Source organism: Phacochoerus africanus, chromosome 3, assembly GCF_016906955.1.
Source record: "Phacochoerus africanus isolate WHEZ1 chromosome 3, ROS_Pafr_v1, whole genome shotgun sequence".
In the NCBI taxonomy this organism is placed as follows: Eukaryota; Metazoa; Chordata; class Mammalia; order Artiodactyla; family Suidae; genus Phacochoerus; species Phacochoerus africanus.
Genome location: NC_062546.1, coordinates 33,518,171 through 33,542,700, shown reverse-complemented (window position 1 = coordinate 33,542,700; position 24,530 = coordinate 33,518,171). Strand labels below are relative to the sequence as shown.

General features: G+C 44.7%; 1 long non-coding RNA gene across 1 annotated transcript in view; it reads right to left on the bottom strand.

Moving 5' to 3' along the window:
* The window catches only part of LOC125122102 (uncharacterized), a 32,173-nt gene extending 15,705 nt beyond the window's left edge, over window positions 1-16,468 (bottom strand). Inside the window, exons 1-2 of the long non-coding RNA XR_007133697.1 lie at window positions 16,326-16,468; window positions 7,368-7,463 (exon numbers count right to left, since the gene is read on the bottom strand). This is a non-coding gene — a long non-coding RNA (uncharacterized LOC125122102). The remainder of the gene's footprint in view (window positions 1-7,367; window positions 7,464-16,325) is intronic.
* Between the last annotated feature and the right edge of the window lie 8,062 nt (window positions 16,469-24,530).

Sequence of the window (24,530 nt, the reverse complement as noted above, 5' to 3'; positions counted from 1 at the left end):
TTGTAAGAAAGATGCAATGGTTGTAAGGCACTGTGATTTGGAAGGGGTTGTGATGCAATATTTTCCTGCATTAAACACCCTTTTACTGCAAGGCTTCTCAGGGCATTTTGTATCTTAGTGATCTCTGTGAACCCCAAAATTAATTGGCCCTGGGCTTAGAACTTCAAAGGAAACACTGTATCAAAATCCTATTTTTGCTTGTGTGGCTTTTTTTTTTTTATCCTCCCCAAATACCACCTTGTCCTTTCTAAAGCAGGAAAGACTAAGCTTACAAACATCCCAACTTGGCAGCACTCAATAAGAGCTAGGGCTCTGCTGCACAGTAACATTCATTAATATAGACTATGATGTAATTTAGTGGTCAAGTGCAGTGGCTTTGAAATATCAGGAGCCTCGCATTTAAGTCCCAGCTCTGACATTGAGGAGCTCAGGGACTTTGGGAAAATTGTGTACATTCTCTGGGACTTAAGGTTCTTATTGGTGAACTTGGCATTATACTAGTAGCCGCCTTATAGACTGTTGTAAGAGTTTAGGGTTAAAGAATACCAAACGGGTTGATTTTCTTCAAAGGACAGATTATTTAGGGGACAATACCCTCTGTATGACTTTGTCTTTTTTTAGTGTGTTCGTCTGCCTGGTTTCCCAATCCCTTTTTCTTATTACTAACTTCAAAGTGTCTTAATTCCACTCTTTCCACCAACAGCAGCCCCAATACCCTCACTCCAAATAGAAGCTGAAAGACAGCGGCAACGGACAATCTGTCTGCACTTTATCAACTTGAACAGAAGGAGCCAGCCTGTCTTTGCTGCCCCAGCTGTTTCCCAGGACTTCATGTTACACCCACCACCTGTTCAGCCCAAATGAGCAATTTCTGTTCCTATTAAAATCCACAGGATGGCTAGGATCTAGAACCACATGGGAAGGTTCACCATTTCGAAGTATGAAATAGAGCTTCTCTGACGCCTGTAATGACTACTTTGCTGTAAGTGCTGGAAAGGAAATGAGCGTTTAAAAGGGGGGTAAAGCAAAAAGGGCTAAGTCTGTTCTGGCCTTTCCTGGGGATTTTCGAGGCACTTTCCTGAAGAGCTCTGGTTAGCTCCCTAACTTTCCAAGATTTGCTTATTGTGCCAGGGAATGAAATGTACTTACAATTGCTCATTGGGGTCATATTTAAGTCAAGGCTAGATTTCAAGCTCAATTTAAGCACAACATTCTGAATCTTTTAAGGAGAAAAATTTGCTTGCAAAAATGCTGCTTTTCCTATAGAAAGATCCATAAACATGCTTTGAGAACTTTCAAAATGAGTTAAGAGGAAGCTGATATTTCTAAATGTAGCTAAGCAAAGCTATCCATTTTTAGATCTATTAAACTTTTCTAACTAACCATACATTAAAATTCTCCATAATTTCCCGTTACTCTTTCTCATATAGGCAGACCCCGTTTTACTGTGCTTTGACTTAATACACTTTGTGAATACTGCATTTTTAAAAAATTGAAACTCTGTGGCAACGCTGCATTGTGCAAAGATACTGGTGCCATTTTTCCAACAGCACCTGGTCACTTCCTGTCTCTGTGACACATTTTTCTAATTCTTGCAATATTTCAAACTTTTTCATTATTATTATATTTGTGATGGTGATCTGAGATCAGTAAGCTTTAATGTTACCCTTGCAAAAAGATTACAGTTCACGGAAGTCTTAGATGATGAGCATTTTTTAGCAATAAAATATTTTTATTTTTATATATTTAAAATTTTTATTTATTTATTTATTGCTTTTTAGGGCTGCACCCACGGCATATGGAAGTTCCCGGGCTAGGGGTCGAATTGGAGCTATAGCTACCAGCCCACGCCACAACCACAGCAGCGCAGGTTCTGAGCTGCATCTGTGACCTACATCATGGCTCACAGCAAAGCTGGATCCCTGACCCACAGAGCGAGGCCAGGAAGTGAACCCACAACCTCATGGATACCAGCCGTATTCGCTTTTGTGGAGCCACGACGAGAACTCCAGCAAAAGTATTTTTAAAGTATGCATATTATTTTTCTAGACAATGCACACTTGATAGTCTACTGTATAGTGTAAATACCATTTTTATATGCGCTGGGAAACCAAAAGAATCCATATGACTTGATTTTGTGCACTATTTGCCTTATCGTGCTGGTCTGGATGGAACTGGCGATATTTCTGGGATGTGCCTGAATTTTGGCATCATTTTAATCCCACTCTCCAAAAAACACCTGCTGGAACGGTCACAAAAGCCTTTGTGTCCCGCATTTCTTGTCTGTAGGAAATGGGACTCTTTCAGCCACCCTGGCCTTCCCTGAGTTCCAAAGGCAGTTCAAACAGTTGCTCGTCAGGGAAGGGAGGGGATGCAGAGACAGGGGAGGAGCCGTCCAGAAACAATAGTGTAGTCTTGGAGCAGTGTCCCGGTTCTTTGTCAAGGAATACACATAACAATAACCTTGAGTTCTTCAGCAGAACTAAAACCCTCCACACAAGAAGGCCAGTGTGGAGGACCGAAAGAACCAGTCCTGGGGCCATTAAACACCAACTCTGAGGAAGAGTGAAAGCCTACGTCTACCCCGATCCTTATCTGTGGCCCTAATTTTCACTCCTAAACTATAAACCCCCTCCTCATCTCTCCCACGGGGGGCACAGCCTTTAAGTCATTATTATAGCCTGCTGTGGCCTCCTTTGCCTGGCAAAACAATTAAGCTATTTTTTTTTTTTTGTCCTTCCCCTAAACCCTGTCTCCGCTTTTCTATTCGGCATTAGTGGGCAGAGTATTGGCAAGACCTCTAAAGGCAAAATGTGAGCAAACGGCACTGGAAATTTGATACATTTTATACATAGTCGTCAGAAGTTGCAAAAGCAGACAATTCTGAAGGCAGATCTATTAACCAGCTAGTCATTTAAGAGAATGAGCAGTAAGATCGGGCATAAGAACGGGCATAACTTCAACTCTTGGGAGGACCTGATCTGTTACATTTCTCAAGATCTTCAGTTGCTGTCTGAGGACCTGATGGGTTATGTTTCTCAAGATCCTCCATCGACCTCTCCTCGATACTTTCTCACTGGAGGGAAATTCAGAATCTCCAGGTCCTCAAGAGGAAAGAGGAACATTTGCAAGAAGGTTGGGTGGTGGCAGCTGGGACGTGTCAGAGTATGGAAAATTCGGAGTTCCCATCGTGGCGCAGGGGAAATGAATCCGCCTAGGAACCATGAGGTTGTGGGTTTGATCCCGGGTCTTGCTCAGTGGGTTAAGGATCTTTGATCCCGGGTCTCGCTCAGTGGGTTAAGGATCTGGCGTTGCCATGAGCTGCGATGTAGGTCACAGACACAGCTCAGATCCTCCGTTGCTGTGGCTATGGCACAGGCTGGCAGCTGTAGCTCCGATTGGACCCTTAGCCTGGGACACTCCATGTGCCACTGGTGTGGCCCAAACAAACAAACAAACAAAAAGCAGAGTATAGAAAATTCTTTGTGCGTGGTGAAAAAACACACAACCTAAAATTAACCACTTTAACTATTTTAAGTATGTAATGCAGGGATATAAGTACACCCCACATGGCTGCTGTGCTATCACCACCACCATCTCCAGAACTTTTTCACCAAAGCAAACTGAAAGTGGATATCCATTGAACAACCCCCCTTCCCAGCTCCTTCAGCCCCTGAAACTCACCAGCACACTTCTGTGTCTGTGAACTTAATTTTTCGAGGTACCTCAAATAAGTGGTACAAATATCTTATACGATTCATGTGTCTTTTTGTGTCTGGTTTATTTCACGTCACATACATTTTCAAAGTTCGTTCATGTTGTAGCATGTATACAAATTTCCTTCCTTTTTAAGGCAGAATAATATCCCATTGTATATATTGGAATATTACAATGAAAATATGCACCACATTTTCTTCATCCATTCATAGGCTATTGGATGCTTGGGTTGCTTCCACATTTTGGCTATGGGGAATAATGTTTCTATGAATATTGGTGTACAAAAATATCTATGAGTCCTGCTTTCAATTCTTTGTGTCTATACCAAGAATTGGAATTGCTGGATCTTATGGTAATTCTGTTTAATTTTGTTTAAGAACCAGCATGCTCTTTTCCATAGTAAAGGCACCATTTTACATTCCTACCAGCAGTGCAGGAGGGGTCCAATTTCACCATATCCCACCAATATGTGATGTCGCCTTATTTTTTTTAAATAATAATCATCCTAATAGCTATGAAGTGGTATCTCATTGTGAAGTTAATTTGCGTTTCCCTAATTACTAATGAAACTAAGCATCTCTTTATGTGCTTATTGGTCAGGGGGTCTATCTTATTTATTTATTTATTTATTTATTTTGGTCTTTTTAGGGCCTCCCCTCGGCATATGGAAGTTCCCCAGCTAGGGGTTGAATTGGAGCTACAGCTGCCAGCCTACATCACAGCCACAGCAACTCGGGATACAAGCCATGTCTGGGACCTACACCACAGCTCATGGCAATCCCGGATCCTTAACCCACTGAGAGAGGCCAGGGATTAAACCTGTGTCCTCAAGGATACTCGTCGGGTTCATTAACCACTGAGCCACAACGGGAACTCTGGGTTTTTTTTTGCAGATCTAGCTCTTCAAGTGTCCTTTATCCATGTGTTTATTGAGTCGCTTGTCTGTTTTTGTTGTTGAATTAGGAACATTGAGATGTAGAGCTTAGTTATGATGAATTTTAATTTGTCACCTCAAAAATTGTAAAAATAAAACACAGAAATACTGTAATGAGTCATATTTTACTGCATTGTTGAAATGGCTGTTGAATATAATACATTTTCAGTCAGTGAAGGGAGATTTAGTTTTCACATAACCTAGTCTATATGAATCGTGTACTTCAGTATGTAGTGGACTTCCTGCCTTCCACGGGTGCTTCTTATGGGCTCCCACAATCAGAGAATGAAGTCAAGAAGTCTTTTCCGGTGCCTTTCTCTCTTTCCTGCCTTCCATTTGCGCATATCTTCTTGCACAGCAGTGTTACCAGCGACAGGATCTTCTGTGTGTGTTCCGGAAGCACACCTGCCAGCCTGGCCTGGGTGTGACAGACATAAACCACACAGGCTCCTTCCCCCACCTGGCTGGATTCTGCCGCTGGGCTCTGGGCTGATCACTTGCTCCCGTGGACCCTGGACAAGCATCCTCTCTTTCCTCACATGCAGAGCATATCTGACGTCACCTCTCAGGGTTGCATGGGGGCGTCCCCAGGGCTCACTCTGCAGCCACTGCAAATGCCTGGAACCCTGGGTCCAACCCAGTCCCACCCTCCCCACAGTGGAAAACACAGCCCCTGCCCCGGCTCTGCCCAGCCTGGGTGCTCCCTGCAGCATCAGCAACCCCCTGGCACTTTGACGCCCATATGAATGCAGCACCTCCTATGCAAGGGTGCTGTCTCAGCATTTTTTTTTTTTTTGGTCTTTCTGCCTTTTCTAGGGCTGTTTCCCGCGGCATATGGAGGTTCCCAGGCCAGGGGTCTAGTTGGAGCTATAGCTACACCCCAGCTCACGGCAACGTGGGATCCTTAACCCACTGAGCAAGGCCAGGGATCAAACCCTGAACCTCATGGTTCCCAGTCGGATTCGTTAACCACTGCACCACAAAGGGAACTCCCTGTTCTCAGCATTTTATACACAGTAACTCATCTTGTAACAATCATTGGCATTCTATTAGCACTCCCATTTTAAAGATGTGGAAACCAAGCCACAGAGAAAGTAAGCAAACTGCCTGGGGGCACATAGCTGGTAGATGGCAGGGGTGGCGGGGACGGGGGTGGGGGGGGGGAGCCAGGAACACCTGGTTCCATAAATTTTTCACGGGGGCTGCAAGCTACTTTTGGGATTGCTTGGCTCCGAGGCCTCTGGGTCCAGATCCTTTTGCTTCCCAGTCTCAGCACCTGCCACTCAAAGCCAGGTTGAAAGCAGGTCATTGGGGGAAATTACTGTAACTTTTGAGCCTTTTTATCTAAGAAGGTAGTTTTAGGCTCAAATAGAAAACCTGGTAATAAGAATATTATTATATCTATCTCTCAACTTCATCCAACTTCCTGTCATCCCTCTTTCTCATATTCTTGATTGATGGCTGGACACACCATCAAGGAATTGCTGAATTGAAGGGAAATGAGATCAGGGTCGGATTAATCTTGCCGTGGATTGTTACATACCTCTGGTTTCCCGTGAGTTGAGAATTACAAAGATAAACCATGAAGATGGCCAGATGTGGCCACAGACCAAAGCCAAGATGCTCAAAGAAATTCCGACTTGTCTTGTTTCCAGAGAGAAATAAGCAAAAAGAGGCAAAAAGGAAACATTTGTGACTAATGCAGGAATCCCAGCCTTTGGTCAGGATCTGGAATATTCATATGTGGGAGTATTATGACCGAAAATCTTCTGCTAATTCATCAGAGCTTATATTTAAGGTTCCCTAAAATCACTGGGTCCAAAGCCAGATCATGTTTTCCCAGAATTTCCTGGACTGAAGATCTTTACAAGATGCCACCATTCTGAATCTCTCAGACCACAGAGGGATTTCAATCTTCCCCTCAACCCTCGACCTCCAACAGAGTCTCAGGCAGGTTCCCTGCTCAACTGTGTGACAGACAACACCTGTCCTTGGTTGAGAGAGGGCAAAAGTGAGCAGTTTCTGAGAAATGGTAGAACTGGCTCCAGGAATAAAAGCCACCTGAGGAACCAGCTGTAAAAAAAAGACAGAGAGAAGTCTGGGTGGAAGGAAGATGTCCAGTGGGTGCAGGTGAGAAGGAAGGAGAGCAGGTGTAGACAGAGGCAGCAGTGAATTAGATGATGATTAATCAGCCACGTCACAAAGTGTTACCTCCCAGGTAATTACTATTTGCCTTGAACTGATGAAGAAATGGGGGCACAGAGGGAAGGTTACACAGCAGGTGGCAGAGACAGAAGGTGAAGAGGGCTATGGGACACTGCACACCCAGATGACGCCCCACACGACGTATCTGGTGTGTCTGGGTGTTGTAGCTGACTCCCCCTGGATGATAACACAGAGGAGGGACATAGATGGGGAGAAGGAACTGCTCATTATTTGAAGATGACATCACCCAATTTTTAGAAAGCCTGAGAAACCAGCTAAAATTTTAGAACAAATACCCAAATCAGGCAATGTTGTTAAATATATAACAAATACACCAACATTACAGCTTTCCAAGCACAAGCAATACATTATTGGAAAGCATGAGAAAAGATATATCAGATGAGCAAAAAGATTAAAAATAATAAATCTGCAAAAGCATCCCATGAGCATCACCAGATTTACCCGAAGATCATACATAACAGTCTTCGAAATGGAAACATGTGGTACTGACCTGGCACGATGTCAGTTTTCCCAGATGACTGCATCAGCTTCATACTCTTCATCGAAATCTTGGTGGCACTTCTTTTGAAAGGTCAAACAGATTTGTCTGGAAAGATAACCAGGAAAAATAGCCAGGATGTTTACAAAAGCAGAGGAAGAGGACCACCCCACGGCTCCCACGGCTTCTGCTAGACCTGAGCGGAGATTGTAACAGTAGCTACAGCTTGTGACTAACCCCTGTAAATAACTCTTGTAACTCTAAGGTATGTAACTAACCTCTGTAAATAACCCATGTAAATAACTCCTGATACTAATTCATGTAACCAGCCCCTGTAAATAGCCCTGTAAATAACCTTTGTAACTAGTGTAACTAGCCCCTGTAACTAACCCCTGGGGACACCATGCCCTGTCCTTACTGAACGGTCACCGTTCCCTTCCTCCCACAGCCTTGTGCAGAAGGGATCACAGTTCTTCCCTTTCAGCGGAGGCCGACCCGGTGTTAGTGCCTCTTCACAAAGTCACACAATCAATGGCAGGTTTTTACATGCAATTTGCATGCACGTTTTTTAATACCCACCTGCTTAGCTGCGATGCTATGAGCTACAAAAGGTCAAACCAGGCAGCAATAGGGCAAATCAATGACAGGCCAATGGACTAGAGATGGGTGACCTGGACTGAGTGTGTGCCTGGGAAACACTGCTTATCACTGAATACAATATTCAAAGGCTGGTGCTGAACTCTTAGCTATTTGGGGAAAAGAAAACAAAATCATCTCACATTATGTGACCTACTAAAGTCAATTCCACCTGGATTGAGAAACTAAATGGAAAATTTTAATTATTATTTTTTTACAATTTAGAAAAATATGGGAAAATCTAGATGTTCCTACATTGGAGGAGGGCTTTCTGTATATGACAGCGGTCAAAGGGGAAAAGGAACAGGAAGATTTAACTACCTGAAATGTCAAAAATATCCTAACTTAATGAGAGCATCTTAAATCAGCTAACATGACAATAAAATGCCTGTGCTCAATGTAGAAAGTATTTTGTGAAGGGAGCTTAGAATATATCTCAAGCTGATCAGAGGTCTCTGTCCTGTAGCTTCCTAAATCTTATTCAAAGACTTTATTCTAAGGAACGCCATCAGCAATGAGGCCAAAGTTTAAAGATTCTCCCTGGAAGCAAACTTTGCCACAGCAAAAGGTGTGGAAAAATCTAACGGATGAACAAATTCATCAGGAGAAAGAAGTAACGAATTCTTATGCGTCTTATCTCTATGAACAACGCGATGACATGGGGAGCTCTCGGGACAAAAGTTTAAAACTCTACATGTGGAAAAGAGAGAAATAATTGTCAGAGCAGCTGCAGCTCTGATTTGACCCTTAACCTGGGAACTTCCATATGCTGTGGGTGTGGCCCTAAAAAGAAAAAAGACAAAAAAAAAATTACATATTGAGTGTGAGGCCATGATTATAATTTTTGCTAACCTATCCATACATAGAAATAAACATATTCATTAAACTCATTAAACATTCATTCAAAGCTTGTGATGGGCGGCAGTGGGCTGGAGATTCTTTTATTTACTTTTTACTTTATTTTAAATAATGTCTGCGATTTTTTTTTCTATAATGGAGACAAACCACATTTATGATTAGAAAAGGAGAACACATTAACAAATTGAAAAGCTAGGTTTAAAATTACATGTCGAGGAGTTCCCATCGTGGTGCAGCGGAAACAAACCTGACTAGGAACCATGAGGTTGTAGGTTCGATCCCTGGCCTCACTCAGTGGGTTAAGGATCCGGTGTTGCCATGAGCTGTGGTGTAGGCTGCAGAGGTGTCTCAGATCTGATGTTGCTGTGGCTGTGGTGTAGGCCAGCAGCTGCAGCTCTGATTTGACCCTTAACCTGGGAACTTCCATATGCTGTGGGTGTGGCCCTAGAAAGAAAAAAGACAAAAAAAAAATTACATATTGAGTGTGAGGCCATGATTATAATTTTTGCTAACCTATCCATACATAGAAATAAACATATTCAAAAAGTGATAGCAATTATACAAAGAAAAGTGTTGAGGCAATTCTCTATGTTCTGTTTACCAATTTTTATGCTTTTCAAAATCTGAAATATTTTATCTCATTTTTCTAATAAGAAAACAATTTTTAAAAGTGCTTTTATGTAAATACAAAGGAGTTCTGCCTCCTGGCCCCCTCAAGCAGATAAATACTGTGTTATTTCACTGCACGTGGGGATAAGCCATTTCATGTACTTGTGTCTCTGGTTTAAATTCTGCAGAAACCGTCCTGCTTCTGTTTTAAGCGTCTCATTTACGTTTCCAGGTGGATGTGGGAGCAGCGTAAAGAGGAGGAAAGGAACTTTGCTCCCCCCCTCACATCCTGAAGCTGTGGTGGAAGGGTCTAGAAACAGACTATGGCTGGCAGAGCTGCCAGGGCCAATCCCGGCTCAGACAGATATCCCCAGAAGGATGTCTGGAGCCGGACGGATATTGGAATCCATGACCCCAGGAGAAGCTTCTGGAAGGAGAGCTGTAACATGTTTCTGGGTCCTGCACTAGGGTTGCAGGGAGCATGGCTGGCAGCCTTCAGATGTGAAGGTGAGATGGATTGGAGCATCCCGGGGGTGGGAAGTGCTTTACTGAAAATTTTCACACAGATATTCACGCTTGGAAACATAAGGTGTCGTCGCCTTTGCTGTCAGTTCCCTTCCTCTCAGCTGTCAGTGGCCCCCGGGAGGTAGGAGAGGCCTGTGGGATTCTGCAAGAAGCAGGGCCTAGAAGAAGCTGGGGATGTGGGCCTGCCCCCTGCCCACCGCTCAGCAGATCAGACTCCCTTCCCTGCAGGACGTTTCCCACCTCCTCACACCCAGGACTTTGCCTGACTTTTCTTTTCACACCAGGCACGCATGAGCCTTTTCCTATCCAGCCGTGTGGCTGTCACACCTCAGAGTCAGTAGGGGGTCATGGAGTGGTGCCCCAAACACTGCAAGGAGAGTAAGTGTTCCGTCGACACCCCTCATGACGGGCTCTTTCAGCGCCAGATACAGAAGCTTCCAGATGGAAGGATGCAGAGCGTCCGACCTCAGCTGTTGGTTAAACCCACAGGTGTGTCGTTCACCCAAGCAGGCCAGGCAGCCAACGTCCCTTGGGCTCCAGGAGCTGGCACCTCCCACACCCTCGACCAGCTGAGCCTGGTCCCGAGGCCTGCCATCCAAACAGGGCAGGGTCTTTCCAAAGGCGACTTTCCATTGAGCAGATCAGCTCTATTCTGTCTACACCGAGGTATCACCTGCCGTCTCTCCAGACCTCAGCTGCTACACACCCGCAGCCCTGCAGGCTCCCAGCTCAGAATCTGGCTGAAGTTCTGTGGCCTCTTGAACTCCATGGGACAGAGCCTTCGTTGGGGCCTTGCCCCCGAGTGGACACAATGAGTGTTCTGTTTTGTCTTCTAGACTGAGTTGGTAGCAATTCCAAGCTACGGGTTTGTATTATCCACTTACATGACACTTGCATCTTCTTTTATAAAGGATTTGAAGAGGGCTCAAAAGAGTCCTTTAAAACCCCAGCCTCCAGCAAACAGAGGCCTGGAGGTCAATGTGCGGAGATAAAAAAGATCAAACATGTCTTGGCTATTGTGAATAGTGCTGCAATGAGCATGCAGGTGCATGTGTCTTTTTTAAGGAAAGTTTTGTCTGGATATAAGCCCAAGAGCGGGATTGCTGGGTCATATGGTAGTTCTATGTATAGATTTCTAAGGTATCTCCACACTGTTCTCCATAGTGGCTGTATCAGCTTACTTTTCCCACCAACAGTGCAGGAGGGTTCCCTTTTCTCCACAACCCCTCCAGCTCTTATTTGCGGACTTATTAATGATGGCCATTCTGACTGGTGTGAGGTGGTATCTCATGGTAGTTTTGATTTGCATTTCTCTAATAACCCAAATGTCCATCGACAGACAATTAGATTAGGAAGATGTGGTAAATATACACAATGGAATACTACTCAGCCATAAAAAAGAACGAAATAACGTCATTTGCAGCAATATGGATGGAACTAGAGACTCTCATACTGAGTGAACTAAGTCAGAAAGAGAAAGATAAATACCATATGATATCACTTATAACTGGAATCTAATATACAGCACTAATGAACATTTCCACAGAAAAGAAAATCATGGACTTGGAGAATAGACTTGTGGCTCCAGGGGCGGAGAGGGAGAGAGTGGGAGGTATCAGGAGCTTGGGGTTTTCGGCTGCAAACGATTAGTCTTGGGGTGGATTTACAATGAGATCCTGCTGTGTAGCCTTGAGAACTATGTCTAGATACTTATATCGCATCAGAACAATGGGAGGAAAAAGAATGTGTACATGTATAAGGAACTTGGTCCCCATGCTGTACAGCGGAAAAAAATTTAAAAAATTTAAAAAAGAGAAAAATAAAAATAAAAATAAAAATGAACGAAAAAAGATCAAACAGTAAATGATTTCAGCAGCATTTCACCCCCATACACAAAGTATTTTAAGCCCTTTCATCCTTGATCCATCCCTTCTGCATGCCTGCAAGAGGGTCAGAAAGGATAAGCTATCTTGTTTTCCATGGAAAACGTAGCAAAGTTAAAAGGGGAGGAAAATAAACACTACTGACTTTAGCACCGCTGACAATAAATAGCTCTCTCTGCTGAGGGTGGATTTTGCTGGCTTTCCTGTGCATCGGGGGGCAGGTCGCTTTTAAATATCGCCAGGCCCAGGCCACACCCAAGGCCAGTGACCTCACAATCTGTTAACATTTCAGGGGAGCTCATCTCTCTCCAAGGTGAGGGGTTGGGAGAAGTCAGGGAAAAAAGCTGGTCTGACCTGAGGCTGGGGGGTGGTGGGGAGCTGGGGGGAGGGGCTCTGCTTTGTACAGCCCTCCTGTGCTCAGTGACTCCAGAATATCTGCGCACCACCTTCAGGGCCCCCCATGACTCTGCTCACATCACCTCCGGGGAAGGCTCTAGACTGTTCTGGACACCCCTGAGCACACCCTATGTTGGAGCCCTTTTCTTTCATTCATGCACCCCCACCCCAGAGAGATCTGCTTGGAGAGAAAGGCTTGTCTTTTATGTCTGGCATTCCTCTCTATCTCCTGGATTAGATAAGTATTAGGCTCCACTAAATATTCTTAAGGGAGTGGATGAATGAATTGATAAACCAATATAAATATTCACCCGGCTTTTTAGCAATTTATTTCAACTCTGCAAATATTTATTAAAGTTGGGAGTTCTCATTGTGGCTCAGCAGGTTAAAAACTGGACATAGTGTCTGTGAGGATGAGAGTTCGATCTCTGGCCTCGCTCAGTGGGTTAAGGATCTGACTTTGCCGTGAGCTTTGGTGTAGGTCATAGACATGACTCGGATCCAGCATTGCTGTGGCTGTGATATAGGCCAGCAGCTGCAGCCTGGATTTGAGCCCTAGCGTGGGAACTTCCATCTACTGCAGGTGCCGCTGTAAAAAAGAAAAAAAAATTTTTTTTTCGGTCTTTTTGCCTTTTCTAGGGCCGCTCCCACAGCATATGGAGGTTCCCAGCCTAGGGGTCCAATCGGAACTGTTGCTGCCAGCCTATGCCAGAGCCACAGCAACTCCAGATCTGAGCCGCTTCTGCGACCTACACCACACCTCACGGCAACACCAGATCCCTAATCCACTGAGCGAGGCCAGGGATCGAACCCGCAACCCCAAGATTCCTAGTTGGATTTGTTTCCGCTGTGCCATGATGGGGACTCCAAAAATTTTTAAAAATATTTATTAAGTGCCTCCTATGGACCAGGCTCTGAGGCTGTCTTTCTAACCAAGGGAGAGGCCCTACAAATCAATGGCCCCACGGTTTTCCCGAGGACCCCTCCGTGGCCTCCTCACCTGTCCTATGAGGGGCTTGTTACTTTCCTGTTCGCTGTTTAGTGTGTATCATGCACACCGGTGTTGCCTCTGACTCACTCCTCCAATGAGGACTTTGGATACAGGGAAGAAAAGTCTGCAAAGGACAAGCCTGTGCGAGTGGCCACTAAAAGGAGCTTGTTTCAGCACATGAGTTCTACTCCGTTTCTCCCTTCAGGAGTCTCTCCAGCTGGACTGTCGTTTGAGAGAGGAGAGTTGACTCAGAGAGGAATAGAATTTAATAGAAACATTCCTGGTCCCCTCCCCTCAAAATGAGCTGACACCAAAGGCAAAAACCTGGTCTCAGATTGCCTTTAAAACTGGCTGCTCCAATATCTGAACTCATAGAATCATCATCCCATTAATTGGGAGATTGGATGGAACGCATGTTCAAAGTTTGCCCTAAACCAGTCAGCCAACAACTACTTCTGTGCCCTTCACCAAGGCCCAGTACTGTATACTTAGGTTTTATTTCTCTAGAGCCAGAAAGAAAGAAAGAAAGAAAGAAAGAAAGAAAGAAAGAAAGAAAGAAAGAAAGAGAAAAGAAGAGAGAAAGAGAGAAAGAGAGAGAGAGAAAGAGAGAGGGAGAGGGGAAAGGGAGGAAGGAGGAGAGAAGGGAGAAGGAGAAGGGAGGAAGGGAGGAAGGGAGAAGAAAGCCAGAGCCCGGGAGGGAACGGTCCTGTGCGTCCGTAGTACGGGAAGGAAGGAAGGTCAGCTCCTGTCCGTCCCTCCTTCCGCTCCGCACCTCCCTCCCCCTACAGAATCCATCGCACCCCTCCTCATCTCCTTTCGCTCTCTTCATTCCTCCCTCCGCTTCCTCCCTTCACTCCGACCCTGCGGACCTCCCCTCCTACATGATCCCGCCTCTGCCCTCCACTCCCTCCAGCCTCCACTTCCCTCCTCCCTCCACTCCCGCCCTCCCCCCCGCCCATAAAGAAAGAAAGAAAGAAAGAAAGAAAAATGTGAAATCTACATAGCGGATGCCTGGGTTCGATCACCATGTGCAGAAACTCTGGTTCCTTCCCAGGGTAGCACGGCAGTCTTCTCCCCCTACAGGATACAGGCTTTGTCTTTTCTTCTTCTTCTTTTTCTTCTTCTTCTTTTTTTTTTTTTTTTTGTCTTTCTCTCTTTTTAGGGCCACACCTGCAGCATATGGAGGTTCCCAGGCTAGGGGTCCAATCAGAGCCAGAGCCACAGCGACGCCAGATCCGAGCCACGTCTGCGACCTACGCCACAGCTCAAGGCAACACCAGATCCTTAACCCACTGAGTGAGGCCAGGGATCGAACCTGCGTCCTCATGGATGCCAGTCAGGTTTGTTAACCGCTGAGCCACGACGGGAACTTCAGGCTTTGTCCCTTCTTAACAGAACCTTGCCACATCTCTGCAGGTGCTTTCATTGGCAATAGTGAGATTCTGATTTGAGGGAGAATTTCTGAAAGGTCTTGATCCAGATTTGCTCCATGGAACCAGATGAAAGTCCAAGATTTGCCCAACCGCAACGTTGAAGGAATGCCTGGGGCGGAAATCCTTGAATCTTGTTTATGACCTGACCTCCCTGCCAACGGTGATTTCCAACACACTAAATGGCACCAACCTGAGATGCAGGAAGTTGAATCGGGTCAGCAAAGGCTTGAGTTGAATTCCTTCTTGTCCCCCACAGTGAGAGGAAAGTCACCTCATAGGATCACAGAGCTTAGAGCTTATCTGAAAGCAGTCTATCTACAAAATTCCAAGTTTGGTGTCAAAGCAGTGGGGAATGTCCCAAGATGTGATAAGGTGGGAGGTAATAGACAATTAACATCTAAGAAAAGTTACCAATTGAAACGATAGTTAGATCATTTCAAAAACAATGATATAACTTGACGATTAGATGAGCAGTGTTGACATTTTGACGTGTCGACCCAAGCTGTGTATGATTTATAATATGAGTCATTACAGTTCATAATAGTTGTGATTTCTGCAAATTTTACATGGAAAAACTCCAGAATGCTTGCTGCTTGTCTGACCAACTGTGCAGGACCCTCTGAATAAGGGCGTGGACCGTGTAACAAGTACCCACAAGTACAGGCGATTCAAAGAACAGCGAAAGTGCCTTTATAATTTTGGCTTATAATAATTATCTAATAATAATTTCCCTTAAGCTCCCAATAGTATATCTCTAAGTTTAGGCATAGTGATTTTTAAATGTGTGGTTTGTAACAATGCTCATGAGCCATACTTTTAAATAATATATGGTATTGTATTTTACTTTTGTTTCAGCACTCTCTTTTATTTCCTGGAATGGAAGCTGTACCCACAGGGGAAAGAAAAGTGAGTCAGTTTTCTTGGCGAGACACCGGGGTAACAGAACCACTGCGGTGAAAGAGGAGTCACAGGAAAATATTTGGATAATTAACCTGATACTAATCTAACTGATGCTCTCTTTCTGCAAACTCCTTTATTCCAGCATCAAGAAACAGACAGTTTCTGCATAGGAAGCAGACAGTCCTCTGGCAAACACCTAAACTGTTAAAGCAGACCCCCCCAAAAAAGAGAGCACATATTTCATATTTATTTATGAGATTTTAATTACTTAGTCAAATATAGCTTAAAAACACCATACGACCCCCAACTTTCAAAGAAAACGTTTTCATTTGTCTGAGAAAACAAAGCAATCTTGTCCTTAAACGCGTACACGTTTCTCTAGTAATTTATATTTTTGAGAAACCATTTCCTTCTAGATTTTTAAACTAAGATAAACATGTTTATGCTACCAAAATATGCTAAGCCTGAATATATACTCGTATTTATATTTCCTCTCTATGGTTCTGAGCTCAACGCATGGGCAACATAATTTTGGGAAACACACACGTATTATGTGGGAAATACTTTAAACATTTATCTTATTGTTATGTAGTTAAGAAATGAACTTTTCAGCGTAAACAGAACACAAAGATATAAAATATCTCGGGTGAATGTAATTTTTGTAACCAAGCAAATCTGCAGGTTTGGTTCCCCTTGCCATGTTTTAGATTCTGCTTTTCCCCAAATCCCAAAGTCCTACCTTTGACGTCTGGCTTCAAACACGCCCCAGGGAAATAAGACACTGACCATCTGAGAGCGAAAGTGGAAGAGCCAAAGGAAAGTTCTTTAGAATATCCAGGAGTCAGGAAAATAATCAAACACAAGAAGCATGCGCGTGTGTGGTTCTCCCTCGGGAGGATGGTAGAAAGTGAAAGTGCAGCCGTGATTCTGAACTAACAGGTTCCACTGATTCAAGTTGCCATCTCTTCGTGTTTGAGAATGCTTTCCTCCTGAGTCGATACAAGATGTCCAACTTGAAGACTATTTGCCTCCTGGCCATGCCTGTCCCTGTGGTTGTGGAGTGTGAGGCCGGAGAGGGTAACAAGCTGCAGAAAAGAGGCAGATAGAAAAGGCAACTCTTTCCTCTCAAAAGAGAGCACCAGTGACGCCTACACTTTTAGCAACCACAGTGTTTCAAAACACTGATTTTATTTTTTAATTTTTTAATCTTATTTTATTACAATTATTTTGGGGCCACACCTGCGGCGTATGGAAGTTCCAGGCCAGGGCTTGACTATGAGCCGCCAGTTTGACCTAAACCACAGCTGCTGCAATGCCGGATCCTTACCCCACTGTGCCACAGCGGGAACTCCTAACAATGGAACCTCCATATGTCCTGGGTGCGGTTCTAAAAAGACAAAAAAAAAAAAAAAACCCAAAAACCAAAAAATCCCCAATATTTTAAAAACGAAAGTGACCTCTTGAGTTTGGGACCTTATGTAAATCTGGGACTGTGCTGCCCCGAGCCTCTGCTTGTCATGTGTAAATAGACCTGCAGGTTCACTTCAGGGCCTGGAACCTCTTTGGCCACCTCAGGTCTGCATCCCAGAACTGCCCATGGATGCAGGATTCAGGACAACGGAAAGGTGCTTGGGCAATGCCTGGAGGCTGGGGGCACAGGTGTCCTTTTATTCTTTATTACATTTTCGGCAAGGCCAAGTGAAGATCCCACTCAAGCTCTCATTCCTTTCCAGAGGGAGGTGTCAGAACTGCAACAAACAGAAAGAGCTCCCCCCTACCTCCCCCCACCGCCCTGGCACGAAGAAGTAACTCCTGGAGAATTTCCCACGTTTCATTTCATTTTATTTTGTCTGAAGACTGAACTCCCACCCCGTGAACGTACGAAGTGAGCTAATTGCCACATCATTTTTCTTGCAGTGATTTTAGTGTTTTATTAGTTTTTCTACTTCACATCACCAGTGGTTTCACTTCACTTGGGCATCTGAAATGTTACAGTTCGATAAAATAAGTAAATTAATAAAATCTAAAGCGCTTCCAGTCTGGGCAGACGCCTTTGGGTACGCTATGCTTTTACTGCTCTTCCCAGCTGATATTTATAACTCGGCCATATGCGGTTATAAAGATTTATTATGAGCCTGTGGAATAAGCCCTGTTAATGTGTACAGTAAACGTCCAAGTTTTGACTCGGTGAGGCTTGGCGATTTCTAATAAGATGAAGCCATCCTGACCACGGGCCAAGCCATGCGCCCCTGGAACGAAGCCTCCTATTGACGCGCGCTTAGCCGTGCGCCCCAGACTGTACGCGCCCTGTGTGTGTGTGTGTGTTGGGGGCGGGGGGGGGGTTGCGGAACATGTTGGCAAGGGTCAGGTATTTTTCTTCCTCATCACCGTGCTCATCTGAGAAGAGGTGAAGTTGAAGAATCTGTTGACCAAAAGTTGAAATGGAAATTTTTTAGATGACACATCAAGGCCAGATGCAAAGGCAGGGCAGAGCCAGCTGGGAGTACAGTGAATGGGGTATCTGTACCCCGCCCGCCTGGCCGGGGCCAGCTGCGGGGTGGTTTGCTCCCTCCGATGGAGGGAGAAAGTTGTAGACACCAGCTGGCGACACCACCTCCCTTCCCCACCGCCCAGCCCGCTCCGTTCACACATTTCCTTCATTTCGTGAAACTTCTCGTGCTCTTCATATATTTGCATTTTTTTTTTAAGTAGAATACCTGCCATCTGGGGAAGAGAAAGGTCTCAAAATAAAACAATATTTGAGACAGTGTCAAAAAGTTTGCGTTACTTTTCTTAACCTTGACTGCCTTAGAATCACCTGGAAATATTTTAAAATATTAAAAAGTTCCCCCAGGGCGGCTTGGATTTTTTTTTTTTTTTTTAAGATCCTCAAGTGATTGAAATGTGCAGCTCAGGTCACAAACCACTGGCCTAAGGTCGAGTCCTGGTTCTGATCCAAGAATTAGAGAATGGTCGAAAATGGCCTTTCACGGAAGTTTTGAAAATAAGTAACATTTGTCAACTCCCCAGAACTTGACAACATCTACAGAGAGCTTGAGATGCCTAATTATTTCTCATATAATCATTATCTCATGTTATCATATAGAGAACTTTTCTCTATATGATTATTTATATGTATCCTTTCTACCATCAAAATAAGATAATTTTTATTTATTTATTATTTATTTTTTTGTCTTTTTGCCTTTTCTAGGGCCACTCCCATGGCTAGGGTTCCCAGGCTAGGGGTCTAATCAGAGCTGTAGCTGCCAGCCTACGCCAGAGCCACAGCAACACCAGATCCGAGCCGTGTCTGCGACCTACACCATAGCTCATGGCAACGCCAGATCCTCAGCCCACTGAGCAAGGCCAGGGATCAAACCCGCAACCTCATCGTTCCTGGTCAGATTCGTTAACCACTGAGCCACGACGAGAGCTCTGATAAGAGAACTTTTAAATCTATCCTTAACCAGTAATTAACAGAGAACTGTAGGTATTCAATAAGTCTGGACTGACCCTGGAAAAATTCTAAGGACCTCCCTGTGTGTAACTCTTTTGAGGACAATGTTCTCAGATGGCCAGCTATCTTTTAAATGGGCAGAGGGGAGTTCCCATCATGGCTCAGCAGACACGAATCTGACTGGCATCCATGAGGACGCAGGTTCGATCTCTGGCCTCGCTCAGTGGGTTAAGGATCTGGCATTGCCATGAGCTGTGGTGTAGGTAGCAGACACGGCTTGGATCTGACATTGCTATGGCTGTGGTGGAGGCCAGTGGCTACAGCTCCGATTCAACCCCTGGCCTGGGAACCTCCATATGTTACCTGTGTGGCCCTAAAAAGAAAAAAAAGAAACAGGCAGAGAGATCGCTTTGCTGTACAGCAGAAATTAACACAATATTGGAAATTGTCTACATCAATAAAAAAATTTAAAATAAATGCAGAGAGCTTTGGATTTTAAACAGACCTATTCACGATTGGCCATGATCCCCTCTGTCAGTTTCTTTCCCCAAACATGTCTGAAATCCACGCCTCCCCCCATTTCCATTTCTACCATCACCTACCCAGGCCACCGTGTCTCCAGAGCAAATTACACAAGTGTCCACATCATCTCTGTCCAAACCCAGTCTCTTCACGAGCCGAGGGCCTGCCTTACACTGGCCTCCACTTCAGACCCTTCAGTGACTTTCCGTGGTACCGGAACCCAAGTCCAAGCTCCTCACCAGCCACATGCGCGACTGGATCTTCTCAACCCCTTGTGACCCACCCTCTGACTTCTCTCCCGGCTTGTGGTCTTCTCTTGGTCTTTCCCCTGGAGACTGCCCATCTTGCTGCTTCCCCCAGACGTGCTCTCTCCCAGAGTTTCAGCCATCTGCTCTCGGATTGTCATTTCTTCAGGAGACTCTGGGGCCTGGCCCTTCAACACCCTCTGTCCCAGGCTGTCCTTCATAACACTTAACACCTGCAACCCTCTGTTGCCTTTTGTCTATTTAGCTGCTCCGGGCCTCTCTCCTCCATCAGATTGGAAGTCCCTTGAGGGCAGGGACTAAGATGTTTGCTGTTTTATTCACAGTGTCTTAAACATACTGGCTGGTATTGAGTGCTCAAGAAATATGGGTTAAATGATGAGAAATCAAAGAAAGTAAGCTTTCTTCTTTCCTGTCCTTTAACTTAGTTTTGCTCTTTCGAGCCACTGAGATGGAATCCAGGTGACAGCCTCCACTGACTTTCTTCTGGAGGCAATTCAGAGCCTTTCGTAACTCAACCCGAGGACCTTGGAGCCAGGAGAGAAACTCCACGGGCTACGAGCACCAGCAAACACACCCTGAGCGTCATGTGCCACACATCCTGCTAGTCACTGAGCTCTGTAGTCCTTAAATCCATACAGATGATAGGAGTTATACTTATTCCCATTCTATAGATTGATAACCTGGGGCCCAGAAGGGAAAAGTACTCACCCAAGCTCACCTAACTAATATGCATCGGAAACAAGTGTTTGGGCAGCAGATCTTGCAGGCTCACCTACTTCTGTATGCCCTTTAGGAGAGAGTACACTTTGATGAACAAGCTCCAGAAAAGTATCTAGGATGGCAAGATTAAATTTTACTTGGTGGTTGTGACACCTTTCAGGCTTATATTAAGAACATTGGCTATTCCACAAGACATGAAAATAAACTAAATATCCATCGACAGAAGAGTGGATAAAGAAGATGTGGCATGTATATACAATGGAATATTACTCAACCACCAAAAATAACAAAATAATGACATTTGTAGCAACATGGATGGACCTAGAGATTATCATACCAAGTGAAGTAAGTTAGAGAAAGACAAACATTACCATCATGTGGAATCTCAAATGTGGCACAAAGAAAGCTATCTGCAAAACAGAAACAGACATGGAGAACTGGCTTGTGGTTGCCAAGGGGGAGGAGGTTGGAGGAGGGATGGAGTAGGAAGTTGGGGTTGGCAGATGTGAGCTATTGTACATGGAGGGGATAAGCAACAAGGTCCTACTTTGTAGCCCAGAGAACTATATTCAGTATAAGCCATAATGGGAAATAATATAAAAAAGAGCATACAAATACATATCACTGAGTCACTGTGCAGTACAGCAGAAATTAACACAATGTCATAAATCAATTATACTTCAATAAAAAAGAAAAGATGTTGGCTACTCCAAATCTTCCCCATCCTACACTTATACAATTGTGTTTTTTTAAACCAAAATAAAGCGTTTTACATTTGTTTCCTTTGAACAGTATCATTTATTTCAGTGGCGCTTTCCTCAAGTCTTTTAAATATCAGAGAAAGTTTAGAAGTGAAAAAACACTGATGCCAGATCGAGACATGCCTGGAAAGTGCAACAGCTTAGGGAGGTGCAACAGTGGTCAAGCTACTCCTCCTGAGTGAGGAGAGGGCACCCATGGGTGTGAGAGAGAGGATGGCACCTGTAAGACACATTGCTATCACTTCACCTGCAGATCAGGCGATGTTGCACCATCTCTTGCCCCGGGCATCTGCCGGCTCTCCCGGCTGCGTTGTCTGAGCTCTGCACACAGTAGACTCCTGTTCTGTTGCTCTTGAGTCATCCAAAGAGTAAAAACTGCTCCCAGAGGCAACAGGCTTTAAGGGGAGCTGCCTCTTCCCTGCATCCTTCCATTCATCCCAGGGACCAACTCACACTCGTGATCAACATCACCTTGATTTGTAGGGAAGATGAGCAACACAGTCCTGCTGCAGCTAGGGCTTTTTCTTTCAATGATGTTAGTGGCCTTATCCTCCATCTAAAGCCTCTTGGACGTCTGAATAAACCTTGGCATGAAGCACAGTAAACAAATGTGCCCATTGTTTGAAGAGAAAATATGGGGCTGGAAGAAGTGAAAAACCCATGAGCTTGCCTTCCAGGCCCAGAAGTGACCTCATGCACAGGACAGTCAGGTGCTATCGACCTTGACTTTGAGGAGCACAAAAATGTGCCTTATATGAGAGGACTCCCTGTCCTCCTGCCCAGATACTGCTTTGACGGTACCTACTTACACACAACACAGCTACCTCAGGAGGTAGCAATTCCGCTCCTGAGGGCTTTTCTAGAGGGAGTTTGTACAGACAGCCACCAAAAGACCTGAACAAAATGTGCACTGCTACACTATTTGTAACAATTCTATAGCAGTTTGCTAGGGTTGCCATAACAAAGCACCAGAGACAGAGTTACTTGAACAATAGAAATGTATTTTGTCACAATTCTGGAGACTAGACATCCAAGGGCAAGGTGTTGGCAGGATTGGTATCTTCGGAGAGCTCTCTTCTTGGCTAGTAGATGACCAGCTTCCTTGTGTCTTTCACATGGTTGTCCCTCTGTGTGTCTCTCTCTTTTTTTTTTTTTTCCTTTTTTGGCTGCCCTGCAGCATATGGAGTTCCTGCGCCAGGGATCAGATTGGAGCTGCAGCAGCCATTGCATTCTACACTGCAGCTGTGGCAACGCCAGATCTTTTAACCCACTTTGCCAGGCTGGGGAATCAAACCTGCATCCTATTGATGCAGAGATCACTGCGGATCCTGTTGCCCCACAGTGGGAACTCCTCCTCTTATAAAGAAGTCAGTCAAGAAGTTCCCGTTGTGGCTCAGCAATAACAAATCTGATCAGTATCCATGAAGACTCAGGTTCAATCCCTGGCTCGCTCAGTGGCTTAAGGATTCAGCATTGCTGTGAGCTATGGTGTAAGTCGCAGACACAGCATTGCTGTGGTTGGGGTGTAGGCTGGCAGCTGCAGCTCTGATTCGACCCCTAGCTTGGGAACTTTCCTGTGCTGCAGGTGCGGCCCTTAAAAAAAAACAAAGGCAAAAAAAAAAAGAAGTCCGTCATATTGGGTTAGGGTCCATGCTAATGATCTTGTTTTACCTTAATCACCTCCTTAAAGATCAAATCTCAAAATATAGTCATATCTTGAGGTCCTGGGGGTTCAGGCTTTAAAATATGAAATTGTGGGGGACACGACTCAGCCCATAACAGATTTCAAGCTGAAGCCCCCCAAATACGCAACAACAGCCAGGGTGGAAATATTTCCATCACTAGAAGGAGCAAAAGCTATAGATTAGGAGGGAGTGGTGTTGAAAACTACAAACAGTGTTGGTCAAGAGACAGGTAGCCTCTGGGGAGTACGTCTGGGGTAGGGAGGGGCTAGTAGGGGTTCTATATAGAGTTTCTTATCTTTATTATTGCATATGTTTATTTGTAATGTGTATTTAAAACAAATATTTTTTAAAAATTACCCAAGACTATTAAAAGTCTTTTATAAGTATTTTCATAGCCCACTACATATGTATCATCAAGTAGACAAGTCATGTGATGGTGGGTGAGCTTTGAGAAGATTCTCCCAGGGAGCCTGCATAATGGGTGGATGTAGGCAAATACTGAGCCATCAGTGCCATCGTGGGGTGGGGGATAGGAGCACTAGGGAGGCACCTTCCCTGGACCCTGGGGGATGATAAGGTTAGTGACAAATGGGTGGCCAGGGAGTGGGAGGCAGAGAGGGATGCCATCCCAGCCCGAGAGAGAATGCGAAAAGGTACAGAGACAGAAACAATTGGCTGAAAGGGCAGAGAGATGAGGGTGGTTAGGCTTAAAGCATGAAGGATGAGGCTGAAGGACAGTATTTTAGAGGAAAGAAGGGGCTCTGGACATTTGAGGGCACTGTATGATGCTAGGTTGCTATTTAGAAAAGCTCTGCCCATTAACTTATGCTCTTAACTGCTGTGTGTCTTACCCCCTTTTCTTTCTTTCTTTCTTTTTTTTTTAATCATTTACTATACTGATATTGGAGTGTATTTTACAACTCTGGTTGGCCAGGCAAAGTAATGATATAATTATCATTTCCTGTACACATGTCTCAAAATTTGTAGAACGAAGTTCATCAGCTTGGAGGAAAATATTGACTACACTAGCAGAACACCTATTTTTTTTTTTTGTCCTTTCTTAGGGCCACACCTGTGGCATAAAGAAGTTCCCAGGATAGGGGCTGAATTGGAGCTGCAGTTGCTGGCCCACACCACAGCCACAGCAATGCCAGATCTGAGCTGAGTCTTCAACCTACACGGCAGCTTGTGGCAGCGCCAGATCCTTTAATCCACTGAGAGAGCCCAGGGATCAAACCTGCATTCTCATGGATGCTAGTTGGATTCTTAACCCACTAAGCCACAATGGGAACTCCCAGAATACCTTTTTTTAAGAAGTACCGTATTGGGAGTTGCTGCTGTGGCACAGTAGGTTAAAGATCTGGCACTGCTGCCGCTGTGGTGTAGGTCAGAGCTGCAGCTTGGATTCTATCCCTGGCCTGGGAACTTCCATGTGCTGAGGGTATAACGAACGAAGGAAAGAAAGAAAGAAAGGAAGGAAGGAAGGAAGGAAGGAAGGAAGGAAGGAAGGAAGGAAGGAAGGAAGGAAGGAAG